Genomic DNA, 6,960 nt, shown 5'->3' on the forward strand with positions numbered 1-6,960 from the left:
TTACTTTGCCGACTAAGGTCCGTCTAGTCAAGGCTATGGTTTTCCCTGTGGTCATGTATGTATGTGAGAGTTGGACTGTGAAGAAGGCTGAGCGCCGAAGAATTGATGCATTTTTACTGTGGTGTTGGAGAAGACTCTTGAAGGTCCCTTGGACTGCAAGGAGATCCAACCAGTCCATTCTGAAGGAGATCAGCCCTGGGATTTCTTTGGAAGGAATGATGCTAAAGCTGAAGCTCCAGTACTTTGGCCACCTCATGCGAAGAGTGGACTCATTGGAAAAGACTCTGATGCTGGGAGAGATTGGGGGCAGGAAGAGAAGGGGACAACCCAGGATGAGATGGCTGGACGGCATCACGGACTCGATGGACTTGAGTCTGAGTGAACTCCGGGAGTTGGTGATGGACAGGGAGGCCTGGCGTGCTGCGATTCATGGGGTTGCAAAGAGTCGGACACGACTGAGTGACTGAACTGAACTGATTATATTTCTACGGGACAAAGGTATTTTTGATAGCATTTCGTTCACACAAACTTATTCAACAAGAAGAGATTACTGAATCATTATCAATTAATCCAAGAATCTAATAAATTCATACGGATTCCCCAGTGGTGCAGCAGTAAAGAATCCACCTGTAGTGCAGGAGATGTGGGCTCAGTCACTGGGGCAGGGAGATACCCTGGAGAAGGAAATGGCAACCTCCTCCAGTATTCTTGCCTCCATAGGCAAATCCCATGGATAGAGGAGCCTGGCAGGATAGAATCTATGAGGTTGCAAAGGAATTGGATACAACTTAGTAGCTGAAAAAACAATGACATAATAGCTCATAGTCTCTCATGCAGTCCAAGTTATTGAGTTTTTACACTCCTTTGACATTTATCTTTATTGTTAAGTAACGTTGCTGTTTTGCTGTTTCAGTCACTTTAAGGTAGAGATATATATAATATTATGAAAAATTTAATATATTTGCAATATTTTAATTATTTTCCTTTAAAAGTGAGAGGAACTATGTTGGTACAACTTAATCAAAATACATGTTAAAAAACAAAACATTTTTAAAAGACATGATGACAGTGTTACTTAGATAAAAAAGAAAATTAATGAGTTTTAGAAAAAAATGTTATAGTTTGATTTGTAGATCACATCTCATGAAAAGATTCTTTAGGCTATCTGTGGCCTAAATATTTATAGAAATAATCTGAAAAATAGGAGGATGCAAAATAGAGAAATTTTGCTGCTTTAGCTTCTTATAGGAGTCTGTAATACGTGGCACCCACTTGTTGGAATTTCATTGAAAGCAATAACTTTTTTCTGTTAATAGCAGAGGAATTATGCAAAGATGGGGCTATTGGGAAGAGGGAGTCCAGTAAACAGTAAGTTCCATGAGGACAGAAACTTTCTCATTTCAGCATCATGCTTATTTTGGGGTCCTCAAGTCAGTTGAGTGGATGTGGAGGCAGAAACTCTCCTGCAGGGTTTTGACAACAATGAGCACATTGGGAAAGGGAAGTGGGAAGCTTGGTTCTGCTTGAGTGTTTCAAAAAGTAAGGGTTGGAAAACATATCTAAAGTAAATATATTAACAAATACTGAGCATTTGCATTTATGATTATAGCAATAGAATATATTGTAAATAGATTCACAAAAAAATCTGTTGTTAAGACATACATGTATGTTTTCCATGCTCTGTTTAAAATAAATATTATCAAATTCTACTTCTTTCTTCTTGCTTTCCCTGCAGGTTATTACAAAGGTCAACTTCAGTCCTGTCCATATAGACTGACTATTGCCACTCTCTAGTTACTCACACCATACTTAAAAATAGAAACATATACTCAACCAGCTTCCCTGTCAGTCATTTAAAATTACCTTCCTGCCTGCTGGTTAACTAGAGATGCTCACTCTTCTGCCTGCTGTTAATTCTTCAACTTTTATGATTGCACCAGGTGCCTCAACTTCCTATGGCAGCATCCCATCAGTTAGCCCCCCCCACCCCCCGCTTCTTTATCCATAGTTGTTCCTTCTCAGCAGTTTCCTTTCCCAATAACTGAACTTTTTTATCCTAAAAAAAATAGCCTTCCTTTTATCCTGTTTTTGACTGTCTCCCTCATTCCATTTACTGACCAATCACTTGATTAAGAGTCAACTCTGCTGAATTGCTCAGGTCGCTACTGTTACTGTTGTTTGCCTCATCACAACAATGGCTGCGCAGCTTCCTTTGCTTTCTCAGCTCCATCTCTCACTGCATCCAGAGTAAACCATCTAAAATAGTAACGTGATTTTGTCCCTGGGCCAACCCACCTATTAGCATAGGACATGACTCAGAGTACATTTTTACCTTTATATTAAAATAATGTAGAGTCTTATTACTTAGCTTACTCTGAATTCTGGAAATGACAATAATGGCTATAGCTACTGAAATACTATGGTCTTTTCTCTAGACAGGGAAGCCTGGCGTGCTGCAGTCCATAGGTTGCAGAGTCGGACATGACTATGTGACTGAATTGACTTTCTCTAATATTTGTGAAAGAACCCTATACATTCTAGTTATAATATCCTTTTCTATTAAAACCCAGTTAGTGCCTTTTACTATCTGGCTATAGATATAGTATCTTTAAACTAGTATCTTACTATTCAATGAACAACTTGAAAGAATTTTAAGAAAATGCCTTACAGTTATAATTATCTTAGGCATATTTCTTTTAAGTAAACAGAAAAATTTTAATCATTTCATAATTGTTGCATAGTAATTTTTATAATACTTTTCTCTGAGGAAAATGTGTGTTAAACATTAGTTTCAAAAGATCTAAAATGTTCATGTTTTTCATTACAGTTACATTAATTGAAATTGTATATGGTCTGATATATCTGAATAGATGATGTTAAGTTTGTGGCCAAATTATACTCAACTTTGCAATTTCCTCTATTTCTTTAATGATAAAAGCTTTGTGTTGTGATATTAAAGTTATTAAATTCTTAGTATAAAAATACAGCTCAACACATGTTAGTTATTTTTGTTACATGAATTGTCATAATTTACCTATATGTGGTGCTTTGGACTATTAATTAGGCTGTGTTCTTAAATGTGTAATAACTTAGCTTGTTGACAACTTATTTTTGTATCTTTATCTTGACATATCACTAGCAAAAGTGAAATCTAAATAAGAAGTCCCACTTTTAAAAAACAAAAACCATGTATTAATTGAATTTTATTACCATCAGTTGGTTTTGTTAAATAGGAATTTTGGCTTGCTTTATGAGATGTTTGGAGAAGCATGTGCATTCAGACCTGATGCTCTAAATCATCTCTCAGACATATATCTATGCCGGTATCTATATCTCTTCCGTATCTCATCTAGATCACATCTCTGTGTTTAGTGATTCCAGCAAAATATGTCAAAAAATTTTAATGATATCCTTTTCAATAAAGATAATCACATTGAAGTAGCACAATGCTTTTTTAACTTGAGTGTTCAGAAACTTAACCACTAAAGAGCTATGTTGGCAGAAGAAACATTTAGTTGTAAAAGACTATCCATTTCACAGTGTGTGGTATGCATGTCCTATCCCTTACTTAAAAGAACCAGTCAGTCAACAAATTTTAATTGAATTTCTGCCATGTACAAAACCAGGTGATCTGTGGATTGGCACAAAATACCGAGAGATTCTTAACACTGAGAGGCAGTTCTGTCTTGTGTAATCTAGTCTGGGACAGACATGATGGATATTCATAAAAAGCCACTAACATGATGTCGCATGGGTTTTAAAAGAACTATATAAATATTTATTAAATATAGTATATAGAAATAGAGATTGATATCACAAATTATGAACACAAAGACTTCTTCCCCCAAATCTTCTGTGGAATGATTAATTGCTCATGTTTTTACTGGCTACAATAATGATTCCTAATCATTGGTGCTTGCTAATTGGTTAATAGCATATAATAGTTCATCTACAAAGGGTATTAAGGAAGACCTGAGAAAACCAAGGCTAATCTGAAGGTTCAAATCAACAATATCAACAATATTAATAGCTAACATTAACACAGTGTGATGTGGTATATGCATGGATTATAAAGTAAGAAAATACTTTTATTATCTCCAGATAAGAATCTAAGCCCTTAAGGCTTTCCTTGTCCAAAGTCTCACTATAAATATTTGTTTCCTACATCTTCACTTCAGAACTCATATCTTACTCGCCTTAGTGTCTCTTTAATTTTAAATAACCAGGTGGCAGTTGGAGTCAAAGAACCTTATCAAATGGCAATCAGCCTAGGTAGAACATATCAGAACTAGGAATATCAAAATTGGGGAAGTCAAGCAGTTAGAGGAAATGGCAACCCACTCCAGTAGTCTTGCCTGGAAAATCCCATGGACGGAGGAGCCTGGTGGGCTGCAGTCCATGGGGTCGCGAAGAGTTGGGCACGACTGATCTACTTCCCTTTCACTTTTCACTTTCATGCATTGGAGAAGGAAATGGCAACCCACTCCAGTGTTCTTGCCTGGAGAATCCCAGGGACGGGGGAGCCTGGTGGGCTGCTGTCTATGGGATCACACAGAGTCGGACACGACTGAAGTGACTCAGCAGCAGCTTAGCAGCAGCAAGAGGTCAGGGAAGCCAGCAATATTCAAATTAGGGGGAAATTGCCAATCGACAAGGATTGAGGACTAGGCAAGGGGACTGGGTGTAAAGGGCTTCAATTGGGGAAGGAGGCACTATGAAGGGTCCCTCACTGGCAAAGCCTAAGGACAGTCAGCTCACCACCATGCCCTGGGCCACAGCTGCAATGCCTTCCTCATCTTCCTTTCTTGCCTTGGGTCTCCTCCATCCCTCAAAGTCTTACACAGCATTGGGCTGCCCCGCTAGTGTTTGTCACCCTGCTGCTGATGGTGTGGAGTTAGTACTTTAAATGTAAACTTTTAAAATCTAAATTTAAATGTCTATGAGAACTAGTTGGTACACAGAATCCCATCAGGGAATCCTGAGTCTTCAAGATCTGAAACTGGAGCAGAATTTTCATGTATTTTCCCCAGGGTCAAATTGAAGGAGGGCACACATGGCTGAAAGAAGTTACCCCAGGCACCATCTTTTATTTGTGAATAAGGAAAGGCAGTTAGGAGCCTCTGCATTTCATGGCTCAGTTGTTAAATTTATTGGAAGATGGATTCAAGAACATTTGTATTTGGGTTTGAAGTCCATAATAACTTATTATGGAGATACATATATAAGACATATACAAATAAAGGGGTTAAAGACAGACACAACGTATAGACAGAAGTTAGTAGGTATCCAGGACCTTGATAACAAAAACACAGAATTGCCTCAACCAGGTTATTTCTATAAGTTTCCCATTATTGTTGTTTTTCAGTTGCTAAGTTGTGTCCAACTCTTTGGGACCCTATGGACTACAGGACTACAGGCTTCCCTGTCCTTCACTGCCTCCTAGAGTTTGCTCAAACTCATGTTCATTAGGTTGGTGATACCAATCAACCATCTCATCCTCTGGCCCTCAATCTTTCCCAGCATCAGTCTTTTCCAATGAGTCAGCTCTTTGCATCAGGTGGTCAAATTATTGGAGCTTCAGCTTCAGCATCAATCTTTCCAATGAATATTCAGGGTTGATTTCCTTTAGGATTGACTGGTTTGATCTCCTTGCAATCCAAGGGACTCTCAAGACTGGAAGGGACTCTCAAGAGTCTTCGCCAGCACCTCAATTTGAAAGCATCAGTTCTTCAGTGCTCAGCCTTCTTTGTGGTCCAACTCTCACATCCGTACATGACTACCGGAAAAACCATAGCTTTGACTATATGGACCTTTCTTGGCAAAGTGATGTCTCTTCTCTTTAATATGTCATCTTTGTTTGTCATAGCTCTTCTTCCAAGGAGCAAGTGAGTTTTAATAAATTCTTGAGTTTTGTTTAGCCTGTTACCTGATAGTAGTAGAGATATATGAGCCAGACTCTGTTGAAATCCTGCCTCTATTTCATCTCAGCTATGACTTTGAGTAAGTTACTTCAGTTCTCTGAGCCTTGAAGTCCTCATCTGGAAAATAGGGGTGATAATAATAGTCACAGGGCTATTATATGGATAAGATGAATTATAGTATTTGTCCAGAGCTTAGAATAGTACCTAGTAGTTTGTAAGTATTTCTGAAATGTAGATGTTTTCAAATTTTTCTGTTTACCTAGGTCAAAAACTTTAGATATGCCTGGATTCCTCCCCCTCCTCAGCCCACTGCCTGTATTCAGCAAACACCGCCAATTCTGCCTTCTAAACAGCATTTGGGTTTCCCTGGTGGCTCAGAGGTTAAAGCGTCTGCCTCCAATGTGGGAGACCAGGGTTCGATCCCTGGGTCAGGAAGATCCCCTGGAGAAGGAAATGGCAACCCACTCCAGTATTCTTGCCTGGAGAATCCCATGGACGGAGGAGCCTGGTAGGCTACAGTCCACGCGGTCGCAAAGAGTCAGACACGACTGAGCGACTTCACCTTTCACCTAAACAGCATTTGACACCATCTGCTTCTCTCTCTGGAAGGGCAGCTGCTCCACTCAACATCTTTAACCTGATCTGCAGTAGCCTTCTCCCTGGGCTGTTCCCTTAGCCTAGCACCCTTTCAATCTGAATCTCGATCACAATTGTGCACACTCAAGTGCACATGATCCTTATGAGGACATGATTTTCCAAAGCCCAGTCAAACTCTGCTCTGAAACCGTATTGAAACTGCTAGGATGGTAACAAGTGTAAACACACTCATTTGGAAGTTTTGGGGTCTTCTGCATTTTCACATCATCCTGTAGGGCAGAGACAGATGAGAACCTGGCCCTTGGTCCTCGCTGGTGGCCATGAGGCATCCACCACCACAGTGTGCATCGTTCTGCCTCACTCTTGGTGCAGAAATCTTTTCCCGGTTGCCTGTGGCCTCATCTGTCTCGTTGTAGAACATACTAGTTTTCTTCCTGCACTG

This window comes from Budorcas taxicolor, chromosome 9, assembly GCF_023091745.1.
Source record: "Budorcas taxicolor isolate Tak-1 chromosome 9, Takin1.1, whole genome shotgun sequence".
Taxonomy (NCBI): Eukaryota; Metazoa; Chordata; class Mammalia; order Artiodactyla; family Bovidae; genus Budorcas; species Budorcas taxicolor.